Raw genomic sequence first — 15,137 nt, 5'->3', positions numbered from 1 at the left:
CGGGAGCGACGTCCACTCAGCAATAAAGCCCCCTAGTTTGTGTATTGGTGCAAAAGATAATTTGGGAGAGGTTAAGGGAAAGGAATGACGTTTGGTGGCCTTGAAAGCTCTGGAGGGGAGGGGGGTTGCCAGTTATAAATTAAAATTTTTATTTTTTAAGATAGGATATATAAGCAAAAGACGTTGCGAGATATAGTAAGAAAAGTGTTTCTGACTGAAGTTAGGTACTGTGTGATTGACTTGTATGTTAGGAAAAAGAATATTTATTAGAAACTTAGATAATCTTTAGAAATGTTTCTTCGCAAATAGTTGCAAATTATTGTGTGAAAAGCCTATGGTTACCGTACCTTAAACAAACACTCGTGAGCACAATTAGTCCACTGGATTCAGAGAGAGTGAGAATGAACAGCGAAATAGTAACACAAAATGTGACAATGAGGGGAAACTATGTCATTCAAACGTTAACCATATAAATTACAGTAACACTAACTAAGCAGTCCACATACATATTCCAATAAATTTATGTTAACCATTTTAGGGTTGGTTAGGTTCGGTTATATATCTACATTAGTTTTAACTCAAATGAAAAGAACTTAACTCATACATAATGAAATGAACAGTTTTATCATTTCATAAGAAAAAAATTAGAGAAAATGTAATAATTCAGGAAAACTTGGCTTATTAGGCAAAACGTGCCTTGCATAGTAGGCTGAGAAGTGCGTTCTGGCTACTAGGTACGACATATATAGTTAGTATTTTATATATATATATATATATATATATATATATATATATATAGTGGTGGTACCCCCCTATATATATATATATATTATATTATATATATATATATATAATATTTTTTATTTTATTGTTTTATTTTTTAAAAATGTTATATTTATAAATATATATGTATATTTAAATATTGATATATACTTGTGGGTCCAGGAGGCCATCTGTGTCCCCTCAGATGGTCTCCCTTATCACAGTTTGTGTCTATGGATGTCTGTCTGTGTGTGTGCTTATCCTTGTGAGTGTCCGTGTGAGTGTGTGAGAGTCCGGTTGCGTGTGTGTCCGGTTATGCCTGTGGGTCCACGAGGCCATCTGTGTCCCTTCAGATGGTCTCCCTTATCACAGTCTATGGGTGTGTGTGAGTGTGAGTGCCCCTGTGACTGTTCGGGTGAGGGTTTGTGTGTGAGTGTCCGGGTTTATGTGAGGTTTGGTTCCAGGAAACATCCTTCCCCTCCCCCTCCCCATATCTCCTCCCTTATTCCCACCGTGGGTTCGAATCCCAGGTGATTAGACCTGCCCTAAGTCCATGGATCCAAGGTATCCATCCGTGGGCCCAACGGATTTCACCCCTTCCTCACTTTCCAAGGGCCAGGTCAATTCCAGCTATCCAGGAAACCTGTCGAAACAGAGGCAGCTACAGCAGGGGACACACAAATATTTGTGCCCTGCAGTTACACACCCGTTCCGACAGGCTCGATCGCAGTCTATCCAGATGAGAACACGTTCTTTTCCGACTAGACCACGCTGGAGTCGCTGTATGTCTCAAATTTGGTTCCTTTATTTATAGTTAGTATTTTTGGTGTATTAATTGATTTGTTTTAATTTTTTAATGACTTAGGTAGAGTGATTTGGGGAGTTGGGGGGGAGGTCGGGTTGTGTGTGTAGTGGATTGTACGAGATCGTGGTTTGTTAGTATTTATCTAGTTGTGTTCACCTAGTTGTACTTGCGAGGGTTGAGCTCTGCTCTTTTGGCTCGCCTCTCAACTGCCAATCAATCAATCAATTATTAACTAATAAAAAAAAATTCCACACACACACACACCCAGGAAGCAGCCCGCAACAGCTGTCTAACGCCCATTTACATATTTACTGCTAAGTAACAGAGGGCATCAGAATGATAGAAACTCTGCTGATTTCCGTTTGTGCCATCACCGGGGGATCGAATGAGCTAGGATTACGAGTCGGGAGCGACGTCCACTCAGCAATAAAGCCCCCTAGTTTGTGTATTGGTGCAAAAGATAATTTGGGAGAGGTTAAGGGAAAGGAATGACGTTTGGTGGCCTTGAAAGCTCTGGAGGGGAGGGGGGTTGCCAGTTATAAATTAAAATTTTTATTTTTTAAGATAGGATATATAAGCAAAAGACGTTGCGAGATATAGTAAGAAAAGTGTTTCTGACTGAAGTTAGGTACTGTGTGATTGACTTGTATGTTAGGAAAAAGAATATTTATTAGAAACTTAGATAATCTTTAGAAATGTTTCTTCGCAAATAGTTGCAAATTATTGTGTGAAAAGCCTATGGTTACCGTACCTTAAACAAACACTCGTGAGCACAATTAGTCCACGGGATTCAGAGAGAGTGAGAATGAACAGCGAAATAGTAACACAAAATGTGACAATGAGGGGAAACTATGTCATTCAAACGTTAACCATATAAATTACAGTAACACTAACTGAGCGTCCACATACATATTCCAATCAATTTATGTTAACCATTTTAGGGTTGGTTAGGTTCGGTTATATATCTACATTAGTTTTAACTCAAATGAAAAGAACTTAACTCATACATAATGAAATGAAAAGTTTTATCATTTCATAAGAAAAAAATTAGAGAAAATATATTAATTCAGAAAAACTTGGCTTATTAGGCAAAAAGGGCCTTGCATAGTAGGCTGAGAAGTGCGTTCTGGCTACTAGGTACGACATATATAGTAAGTATTTTATATATATATATATATATATATATATATATATATATATATATATATATATATATATATATATATATATATATATATATAATATTTTTTATTTTATTTATTTATTTTTTAAAAATGTTATATTTATAAATATATATTTATATTTAAATATTGATATATACCTGTGGGTCCAGGAGGCCATCTGTGTCCCCTCAGATGGTCTCCCTTATCACAGTTTGTGTCTATGGATGTCTGTCTGTGTGTGTGCTTATCCTTGTGAGTGTCCGTGTGAGTGTGTGAGAGTCCGGTTGCGTGTGTGTCCGGTTATGCCTGTGGGTCCACGAGGCCATCTGTGTCCCTTCAGATGGTCTCCCTTATCACAGTCTATGGGTGTGTGTGAGTGTGAGTGCCCCTGTGACTGTTCGGGTGAGGGTGTGTGTGTGAGTGTCCGTGTTTATGTGAGGTTTGGTTCCAGGAAACATCCTTCCCCTCCCCCTCCCCATATCTCCTCCCTTATTCCCACCGTGGGTTCGAATCCCAGGTGATTAGACCTGCCCTAAGTCCATGGATCCAAGGTATCCATCCGTGGGCCCAACGGATTTCACCCCTTTCTCACTTTCCAAGGGCCAGGTCAATTCCAGCTATTCAGGAAACCTGTCGAAACAGAGGCAGCTACAGGAGGGGACACACAAATATTTGTGCCCTGCAGTTACACACCCGTTCCGACAGGCTCGATCGCAATCTATCCAGATGAGAACACGTTCTCTTCCGACTAGACCACGCTGGAGTCGCTGTATGTCTCAAATTTGGTTCCTTTATTTATAGTTAGTATTTTTGGTGTATTAATTGATTTGTTTTAATTTTTTAATGACATAGGTAGAGTGATTTAGGGAGTTGGGGGGGAGGTCGGGTTGTGTGTGTAGTGGATTGTACGAGATCGTGGTTTGTTAGTATTTATCTAGTTGTGTTCACCTAGTTGTACTTGCGAGGGTTGAGCTCTGCTCTTTCGGCCCGCCTCCCAACTGCCAATCAATCAATCAATTATTAACTAATAAAAAAAAATCCACACACACACACACCCAGGAAGCAGCCCGCAACAGCTGTCTAACGCCCATTTACATATTTACTGCTAAGTAACAGAGGGCATCAGAATGATAGAAACTCTGCTGATTTCCGTTTGTGCCATCACCGGGGGATCGAATGAGCTAGGATTACGAGTCGGGAGCGACGTCCACTCAGCAATAAAGCCCCCTAGTTTGTGTATTGGTGCAAAAGATAATTTGGGAGAGGTTAAGGGAAAGGAATGACGTTTGGTGGCCTTGAAAGCTCTGGAGGGGAGGGGGGTTGCCAGTTATGAATTAAAATTGTTATTTTTTAAGATAGGATATATAAGCAAAAGACGTTGCGAGATATAGTAAGAAAAGTGTTTCTGACTGAAGTTAGGTACTGTGTGATTGACTTGTATGTTAGGAAAAAGAATATTTATTAGAAACTTAGATAATCTTTAGAAATGTGTCTTCGCAAATAGTTGCAAATTATTGTGTGAAAAGCCTATGGTTACCGTACCTTAAACAAACACTCGTGAGCACAATTAGTCCACTGGATTCAGAGAGAGTGAGAATGAACAGCGAAATAGTAACACAAAATGTGACAATGAGGGGAAACTATGTCATTCAAACGTTAACCATATAAATTACAGTAACACTAACTAAGCGTCCACATACATATTCCAATCAATTTATGTTAACCATTTTAGGGTTGGTTAGGTTCGGTTATATATCTTGTGACGGTAACGCGTTGGTGTTCGGCTGTTTAAGGCTAGGGGTATGGCCTCGTCACATAGTTATAAAAAAAAATAGAAAAACTGGAACTTCGTCTGTGGTAAGGTAAGGAGAAGACACACAAAACACAAGTAAAACTTAACAATGAAATTTTAATTACGTTAAATAAATCAAAACATGAAAATAATGCACAAACAAATTCTTATAATAAAATCAATCAAAATAATAAGAATAATTAGATGACACAATGAAAATTACGTTAAGGCAAAATAATAAGAAGTGCAATACAACAGTTAAGTGGGAGGTGCTGGAATATTGGCTTAAAGCCACCACCTCTCTCAGTACACGCTAACGTCTAGCTGGGAGGAGTGCTGGCTACGAAAGCACGGAACATTCTGAGGACTGATGTTGGGGCGACCCCAGACATCAGGTAGTATTGGGGGCGAGTGCAGGTGCAGCCAGACCGGCGACCAATCAGCGGAGCCGTAGCGATCAACGGGTAGTTTGGTGGTTGGAGTTCGAACAGGTGGCTGGTTGCATACGTTTCTGCTCACCCTGGCAAGCCTTGCTGGTGCTGGTGTTGTTGTCGTTGTTGGACATTTCTTCCATAGTCTTTTTATATAATTGTGAAGACGTAATTTTGGAGGGAAGAGCAGGCTCAATCTCTTGAAGGAGATTCTCGTCACAACTCTCCCCCGAAGCCTGCGGTTCTGGAAGAAGTACGTCGTTATGTGGTGGAGTAATGGATGGAGTCGCTTCTACTTCATAAACTCTGGAGAGGGCATCGGCTATGGTGTTGTCAGAACCCTTGATATAGCGGATCTCCAGGTTGAAGTCTTGTAAATACAGAGCCCATCGTAGAAGACGCTGGTTGGTGAATTGGGCTTGATGTAGGAAGCGGAGAGGGTTGTGGTCTGAGAAGATGGTGGTAGACCTGGCGCCTTGTAGGTACGGAGCGAAGTGTTGGAGGTTCAGGACGATGGATAGTAGCTCCTTTTCAATAGTGCTGTAGTTCCTCTGGTGTGGTTTCAGTTTGTAGCTGTAGTAGCTGACAGGTAGAACCTCCTCGCCTCGTTGTTGCATCAGGACACCACCAACGCCGGTACCACTGGCGTCGACATGAAGGACGAAAGGCTTGGTGATATCTGGAGAGGCGAGAATGGGGTTAGAACAGAGGAGGAATTTGAGTTGTTCAAAAGCAACGGTTTGCTGCATGGTCCAATTATACCGTTGCTTGGGACTGGTTAATAGAATTAGAGGTGTGGCGACTGTACTGAAATTCCTCACAAACCTACGGTAGTAAGAGGCAAGACCAAGGAAGCGCAGGAGCTGCTTCCTGGTGGTAGGCTGTGGATACTGTAGGATGGCTTGAGTGTGTGAGTCTAACGGAGCTATGCTGCCACTCCCAATAACATGACCCAGATAACGCACTTTACCTTTCGCGAAAGTGGACTTGCCCAGGTTGATGGTGAGGCCGGCTGTCAGGAGCTTGGAGAACAGACGTCGCAGCTGGAGCAGATGTTCACTCCAGGAGTTGGAGGCTACGACGATATCGTCCAGGTAGGCGTATGTGTTATCCAAGCCCTGGATGACACGGTTGACAGCTCTTTGAAAGGTGGCCGGGGCATTACATAGTCCGAAAGGAAGGCGTTCATATCTGAAAAGTCCAAAAGGAGTGATGAAGGCAGATATCTCTTTAGCGCGCTCCGTTAGACACACTTGATAGTACCCCTTAAGCAAGTCCACTTGGGACAAGTACTGGGCACTACCAATGGCATCAAGGATGTCATCTATCCTTGGCAAGGGGTAAGCATCCTTGACAGTGACAGAGTTCAGTTTTCGATAGTCAGTGCACAACCGCACCTTACCTTGGGGTTTGGGCACCAAGATACAAGGTGAGGCCCAGGGGGACTCACAAGGTGTAGCCAGTCCATGATCCAAGAGGTATTGCACCTCAGCACGCATGACTTCCTTCTTGCTCGGGCTGATTCGGTAGAAGGGTTGACGAATCGGCCGGGTGTCGGGGAGCAGTTGGATGTCGTGCTGGGTAACATTACACTCTTGGGGATCATCTCTGAACAACTCTTGATGTTCTCTGAAGATCTTGACGAGAGGTGCACTATGATTATCCTGAAAGTATTTGGGAAGATCATTAAGGATTTCGGAATTAGAAAGCGCTGACTCCTTGTCAGTGCTTTCGGGAGGAGAAGCTGGGAAGGTCTCACTGTGTATGTAGGGTTCTGTGAATGTGGAATAGTTAATCAAGACAGTGGGAGGAGTACCATTATATTGCTTCAGGAGGTTGACGTGGCACAGCTGGGTCTTCCGCCGCCTATCTGGAGTCTCTATCACATAATTATTATTATTCCTGCACTCTTTGACGCAGTAGGGTCCTGAAAATCTGTTTTGTAAAGGTGAACCTGGGATAGGGAAATAAGCAAGGACGAAGTCTCCCGGCTTGAATTTTCTTACTTTGCTGGTCTGGTCGTAATGAGTCTTCATTCTCACCTGGGCTTTCAATAGATTATCATGGGCAAAGCGGTGGACTCTCTCTAGAATGTGCTGAAGGTTTTGAAGAAACTGGGGCACATTCTGATGCTCACTGAAGGTGGCATCTCTGAGAGAGTCTTTGAAAGCCTTAAGGGGAGTACGGCACTTACGGCCGTAGAGCATCTCATAAGGAGATACTCCTAGGGACTCATTGGGGAGACTTCTGAAAATACACATTATTAGGTCAATCTGCTTATCCCAATCCTTTGAGGTTTCACTACAAAACTTTTTCAAGAGTGCTTTGATGGTCTGATGACTACGTTCAAGAGAACCCTGTGAAGCAGGATGATAGGGGCTGGACAATACCTGTTTGATGTTGAACTCCTCTAGTGTCCTTTTGAAGAGATCACTGGTGAAGTTGGTGCCACAGTCACTTTGAATCTCCCTGGCAAATCCGTATTGAGTGAAGATCTTCAATAGATGTTTGATAACCGTAGCAGCCGTGATGTTCTTCACTGGAACTGCTATGGGAAATCTGGTGGTAGGACACAGGATGGTTAGGATGTAGGCGTTACCTGAACTGGTCCGAGGTAAAGGACCAACACAGTCTATTATGAGTCTGTGGAAAGGTTCCGCAGGCACCTGTATGGGAATCAGTGGTGCTCTGGGAATGGAGACGTTCGGTTTGCCTGCCATCTGACATGTATGACACTGTTTTACGTACTGTTTGACGTTGTTTACCATACCTGGCCAGTAGTAGTCTTGACGAATCCCATGGTAAGTCTTGTTGAAGCCGTAGTGGGAGAATGCTCCATGGGCCAGGTGTAGAATAGTGGGCCGCAGGCTGGTGGGAATCACAAGTTGTTCGGTGTTGGCCCAATCGTCCTCCTCCTTCAGTTTACTGGGTCTATATCTGCGGTAGAGCAAGTCGTTCTCTAGGAAGAACCCAGGAATACTGTCGGGTTGAGTCTCAGCCTGGAAAAACAATGGTGTTAAAGTAAGATCTTCCCTCTGCAACTTACGGAACTCCAACTTGGTCAGATGCGGGGGTAGTTTCTGAGGGTCTTGAGGGACAGCGGTAGCAGTAGAGTCAGCTGGCTGTGGACGTGCGGCTTGTGCACGGGTGGTCACGAGAACCGGAGGAGAAACATCATCACTCTCTTGAACCTCTGCTGGAACATACTCAAGAATAGGGTTACTTGGCACAGAGTTACACACCTGGGGTTTGTCCATGACGATCAGGTTGGTTGGTTGCAGGTCTTCTGCCAAGTCGTTGCCTAGGAGAAGTTGCACTCCAGGCATGGGAAAAGGCTTTTCCCTGACGGCGACTTGGACTTCCCCGTTCACGTAGGGACAATCCAGGTGGACTCTGGCGAGAGGGTATGGAGTAGTAGCAGTGAGGTCAGTGATGAAGACCGTTTCCCCGGTGTAGACTATGTTGGGCACAGCCGACTTCAAGATGATCGATTGTAGAGCCGCTGTGTCCCTCAAGATCTTCAATTTGAAACGTCCCTCCGGATTTGAACCGTTGGCAGAGACAGTTCCAGTATACAGGTGGTTACTGAAAAGAGAAAGATCATTAACATCAACACCAACATTCATCACAGGCTTACCGGACTTAGGAGGAGTTGGTTTGGGTCGTTGTTGGTCAGTGGTTCCCTTGTATTGAGACTTACCACACTTGTCTATGGTATGTCCATAGAGTCTACAATACTTGCAGTACAGTTGTGAACCAGCTTGATCGGGGCTCACCTTCTCGTAACTGTACCACGACTTCTTACTGGAGGATGGTTCAGGTGTCAGCCGGTGGATGAGGCTGTAAGTGTCAGCCGACTTAGCACACTTCAGGTAGTCGGTTTCTTCTTTATCTGCTAAGTAGAGGCGGACAGGAGGTGGCACACGTCTCAAGAATTCTTCAACAAGCATCAGGTTGACGAGTTCTGCAAAAGTAGAGACATGTGCTGCTTCCAGCCATTTCATGAAATACCTCCGTTTCGTGTTAGCAAACTCGAGGAAGGTAGTGGTACTTGCCTTCAGGTGGTCACGGAATTTCCTTCTATAACTTTCAGTAGAGAGGAGGTAGGCGTCCAACACTGCTTGTTTCAGAGTGTAGTAGTCATTCTCAGACGCCAAAGTACTGAGTGTGACTGCAGCTCTACCTGTAAGATGGACTCTGAGAAGTGTGGCCCATTGGTCGACAGGCCAACTGAGTTGATTAGCAAGGGTTTCAAAGGTGGTAAAGAACACATCAACTTCTGCTTCTACAAAGGATGGCATTAACTTACTTGCATGTGATATATTAAAACTGACGGGAAGATTGGCAGTAGCTTGCTGGCGTTGAGCGAGGTGTGAAGTTTCCAACGTGTATTCCCGTTGACGACACTCAAGAGCCAGAGTCGCTTGTTGCTTGTCATGTTCACGTTGCATTTCCAACTCGCGTTGTTTGGTTTCAAGCTGTACTCTTTCCCGCTCACGGAGCATTGCAAACTCACGTTCCTTGAGGGCGATCTCTTCCCTTCGTATGGCAGCTGCTTCCCTTTGCTGTTCGCGGGCTTCCCTTTGCTGCTCACGTTCAATCTTGGCCAGCTCTAGTTTAAGTTTCATCGTTGCCAAGTCAGTTTTCTCTGCAATATAGTAAGTTTCATGAGTTTCAGAGTCTATCTTACCTTGCTCTAAATAGTAATCCAGCAACAGGTTGTGTAGGTCATTTTTGTTGGCTTGGTAGGGAACTTCTAGTTGATACTCATGTGCAAGAGTTTGTAATTCAGTCCTCTTGGCACGACTTAAAGTCCCTATTTCACCTGCTGGATTTGCACGGAAAGTTTGGAGACGAAACATGGTGAAATTAGCAAATAAAGGTACACGAATGTTCAATAATGAAATGTCAGAAACAGGACAACGTGGCAACTGGTACCTATCCTGTGTGATCTTTAACAATTAACGTTAAGTGAAAGATATTAAATGATTAAATGAAATCAAGGGCGCAGGAAATCTTGTACCCGGTACTCATGTAAGAGAATAAGGGCAAGAAAATCCTACTAACAAATGAAACAAAGTTTCGAAAACAAATGAAACAGTTAAATGCTTCAAAAGTAAAATTGGTAGTCCAAGGATGTAGGCATACCTTGCCAAGTCTCTATAGGACATAAAGCAAGTTTTTCCTACTGAATTTAATATGATACTTACAGAATTAGCGAACTTTTGTGCTCTGAAAAAATAAGCTAATTCCCTACCGTTGTATGTATCATCATCTCTGACTGACGTGTAGGGGTGCGAGGTGTCAACTGGTGACGAGAACTGCTGCTGAGGTCCCAATTCAGCAACTAAAGTTCGAGCTAGAGGAACTATGGCCCTCTTTGTCCTCCTACAGTCAGATTGCAGAAGATTGGGTACTCTTGACCCGGGGCAGACCACAGTACCAGGGTACCAATATGATGATCTGTCAGAATGAGAAATATTCAAGGGACATAGATGGTAAATACGAGTAATAACAAGGAGGGAGAGATGACCAATTAAGAGTATGACTGCGGCCTACAGTCACCACGTAATCCAAAGTTGTCTCACCTTCACTATATGTTACTCTCGTAATGCACAATACACCGCACCTTATAAAAAATGAAATTGAATGAAAAATTAGTAAAGCTACGTTAACAAAGTTAAATACGCTTACCATAAATTACCACTTGGCACCAGTACCTGAGTGAAGCTCCTAGGACAGGCCCCCATATAACTTGTGACGGTAACGCGTTGGTGTTCGGCTGTTTAAGGCTAGGGGTATGGCCTCGTCACATAGTTATAAAAAAAAATAGAAAAACTGGAACTTCGTCTGTGGTAAGGTAAGGAGAAGACACACAAAACACAAGTAAAACTTTAACAATGAAATTTTAATTACGTTAAATAAATCAAAACATGAAAATAATGCACAAACAAATTCTTATAATAAAATCAATCAAAATAATAAGAATAATTAGATGACACAATGAAAATTACGTTAAGGCAAAATAATAAGAAGTGCAATACAACAGTTAAGTGGGAGGTGCTGGAATATTGGCTTAAAGCCACCACCTCTCTCAGTACACGCTAACGTCTAGCTGGGAGGAGTGCTGGCTACGAAAGCACGGAACATTCTGAGGACTGATGTTGGGGCGACCCCAGACATCAGGTAGTATTGGGGGCGAGTGCAGGTGCAGCCAGACCGGCGACCAATCAGCGGAGCCGTAGCGATCAACGGGTAGTTTGGTGGTTGGAGTTCGAACAGGTGGCTGGTTGCATACGTTTCTGCTCACCCTGGCAAGCCTTGCTGGTGCTGGTGTTGTTGTCGTTGTTGGACATTTCTTCCATAGTCTTTTTATATAATTGTGAAGACGTAATTTTGGAGGGAAGAGCAGGCTCAATCTCTTGAAGGAGATTCTCGTCACAATCTACATTAGTTTTAACTCAAATGAAAAGAACTTAACTCATACATAATGAAATGAACAGTTTTATCATTTCATAAGAAAAAAATTAGAGAAAATGTAATAATTCAGGAAAACTTGGCTTATTAGGCAAAACGGGCCTTGCATAGTAGGCTGAGAAGTGCGTTCTGGCTACTAGGTACGACATATATAGTTAGTATTTTATATATATATATATATATATATTGTTGGGGGTTTCACCTCTCTATTATTCTCTACCCTTACTCTGGGGTGAGCAATGGTTACGCTCAAGGTAACTCACCGTAGCGCTGCGGGTCTTCCCTCGATCCTCACGGCGCCACTGCACGCCAGGAGAGTCTCCCAGTCAATCTTAACGGCCTCTTATTAAGAAAGAGTGAGAACACGACTCGTTCACCTCGACTGTCGTGTGCCCTCCCCAACAATAGGGCTCTACGGTTAAACACAAGATCGCCAACTGGTGTTTAAGGTGGCCAGTAACACCCTCAGTGGACTGGTGTATTCAGTGGTAGCCTTGGCAAGGTCACACTCAAAGATCAGGAATCAGGCAGGTACTTGTTGTTATCACTCTATGTTTACCAGTATCATATAGCCACAAGATCAATGGAGGGGATGATAAAAACACCAAGAGAGTTTTGTATTTTACTTAAAATGGATGAAAGATGTCACAAAGCCACACAATAATCTATAAATCAACTGATCCTGACGCGGCTGGTAATTCCCACGGATATTATGCGATCATCAGGGGGCAACATCTCCCCCCCCTCATCAAGTGTCAAAAACCAGCTGATCGCGTGGCCTCTCCGCGCGAACTTTGCTTGTTTTCTAGATTCGCTGTTTCGTTAAATTCTCCAATATTACTAGAGACTCGCACACTCGATATTGGCACAAATAAACCGAATTACTTAGTTACACTGTACTCAGGCTCAAACAGTCTTTTCTACAATCAATTCTACAATGATTCACTGTAATGGTCTTACACTGTTATTTATCCAACAATATATTATGAAATATTAACACTGGAGTTTTCAGTACTTTCTCTCGTGGGCGATAACGCAATAATTCACTGTACTCACAAATGATTATTCACTGAATGAACATAGACATATATATGGTATATAAATCAATCATCAATACATGGAAAATAATTAGTTTCTGGGCACATAGCCTAACCTCCAAATACTGGCATAATATTACATATAATTTACCACTATATGTTCATATCAAAATCTATAGAAAGATATACACAACACAGTAAATTTATCACTGGTTCCTGGTGTCTGTACACACCAATAATCAACATGAATATTACAAGTACTCTTGATAGTACTGTCTAGCACACTGGTGCTTTACCATGACATAGGTGAGACTTGCTCACGACATATAAAATCTTCAGGCTAGATAATATAGCCGAATAATATAGCTAACTAAAGGGGAATGGGGAGGGAACTAGAAACACCTACTTCACCCTATCCTCCGATGAGAGTCGAGATGTAGCTCCTGGTCCTCGTGTCGGGAACGCCCCCACACTACACGTCGTCGTGTCCTACCAGAGCCTCTCGTCGTCCCACCGTTTAGCGCGTCGTCTCCGTGCCTCCTCACTGCAGGTCCGTCCTCCTCCTTGACTTCTTGAAGGTTGGAGTCGGTCTCCTGGCCGTCGTCTTCTCCCAGCAACGGCTGTCGCCTACGTCTCAGCTACAGTCGTCCGGTTCCCCAAATAGTCCTCTCTTCCTCAGCTACCCAGTGGCTCTGTCAGCCACTACGCTGTCACGAACTGGTGAATTGCCACAGACGTCAACATACGTCACTGCACGGCTTCACTGCTACTGGCACAGTACCTGACTGGAGCACTTGTTGCTCAAATAACCGTCAATTCCCTCTTCTGGTTCAACACATGAACTAGGGAAGACTTCTCAGAGTACTGGCGAACTTCCGATGACGCGTAAATCCACGGTAGTGGGAAACAGCTGTCCGACAGATAGGACCACTCGTCGCACGTCCGACCTCTATGACGTGTCGTGACTGACTGATGGCGCCAGCCCGGCGCGCTGGCCGGACCCCCTTCCTTCGTGACGTCACTTTTACTATGGGAGGTTTTCATTGGCTCCCGGTGCCACACTGCTGTCGGTGACCAATCCGGTGCCACTGACGTCACACGGTTTTGGCGGGAGATCAGAGAAGTAGGCGCCATCTTGGCTCCCTAAAGGGCCTAAACCACAGGCCAAAATATTACTATTTCACAAATTTCTCGGCTCTCCGAGAACACTTCACTCTCTCCCATATATCAAATTGTAGCCTGCAACGTAGAGAACGCTTGGGAAAAGTAGACATGACTCTTACTGCAGGCGTGGGAGAATTATAAGGGGGGGAACTCCGTCACATACCCCTCCCCTTAAAATAAGAGTCATGTCTCGTTAGTGTATGCGGGATAGGGCGTCTGCTACTACGTCGTCCTTCCCTTTGCTGTGCTCGATCTTGATCTTCGTCAAACTCTCAGTGCGGGTGAGACTGGTGCCGTTCGCCCTAGACCACTTACTTTCTTCCTCCGGGAGTTCTCGGTCCCTCAGTACACTCAGACCCGTCTTCCGCTGGGTTTCTCGGGTATCCGTTCCGTCCTGCTTGGCGGCTCTACCTTCCACAGTGAAGAAAGGTCTCAGGCGGTCCATGCGACACACCTGTTTCTTCCGGGGTCCATCCGGCTTCCCAATCTCGTACGACACTGGACCCAACCGTCGCAGCACTCGGTACGGTCTCTTGAACCGCGTCTTGGTCGCTCTTCCTTTACCTGGCAGCACAACCATTACTTTGGATCCGGCCCGGAAATTCCTCTGCGCAGCTCTCCTGTCGTACCACTCCGACATCTTACGTTGCGCCTTCTTCAGGAGTTTCCTAGCCAGTTTCTTCACTCTAGTGAGACGTTCTTTGAACTTCTGGACATACTTATTCACCGTTCTCACGGTCGCTCCTGGCGTCCATCGTTCCTTCAGCATGAATAGTATGGCATATATAATATATATAAATGGAAAGTAAGCCTTCTCAGGACCCACACGTCCTCCTTCGGCCTTACTAACCAATTCGGGGAACTCCTCCTGTTGTAACTCTCCGAGACGAGCGCGGTTTACCCCTGGAGAACCGGTGAGTGTCACCTGCAACTCACCATTCGGGCTACTCTCGCCCTCCACTCGTTCTCTGGGTCCTACGCCGAGGTGATCTGTTCCCAGGCTGTCAGTCGACTCCTCAGCCCCATCAGATCCACAACCTCCTGGTTCTTCGCGTTGTCTTGGTGTCACAGTACAAACTGGGATCGCCACCGGTGCGATTCCCTTCCCGTCCCCACAGACGTTCAACTCTTCGCCTGTCTCCTTGTTTTGTTCTGTGCACTCTTCGCCCTTCACCAGATGCGGGAGGACGTATCCTCCACATGCGTCATTCCCCAAGATGACCTGTGCCTCCATCTTGGGCATTGATGTACAGACTCCCACCTCTAGGGTCTGGCAGCCATAGTCGGAATCTAAAGTTACCTGGTGTAGGGGCATCCTCACTGGGCCTCCCACAGTGGTCACACTAGCCACTCCCACACTGGTACTTTCGTAACCCTCGGGGAACAGGGTTTCACTTACCAGGGTAAAGTCAGCCCCGGTGTCTCTTAGCATCTTCACGGGGATGGGGTCTGCGACCCCCATCCTTACGGTTCCTTGACACATGAATGGGTGAACTTTCTTCTCCC

The sequence above is a fragment of the Procambarus clarkii genome, chromosome 71 (genome assembly GCF_040958095.1).
Source record: "Procambarus clarkii isolate CNS0578487 chromosome 71, FALCON_Pclarkii_2.0, whole genome shotgun sequence".
In the NCBI taxonomy this organism is placed as follows: Eukaryota; Metazoa; Arthropoda; class Malacostraca; order Decapoda; family Cambaridae; genus Procambarus; species Procambarus clarkii.
The sequence above is the reverse complement of the archived record's forward strand: the minus strand, read 5'-3'. Positions refer to the sequence as shown.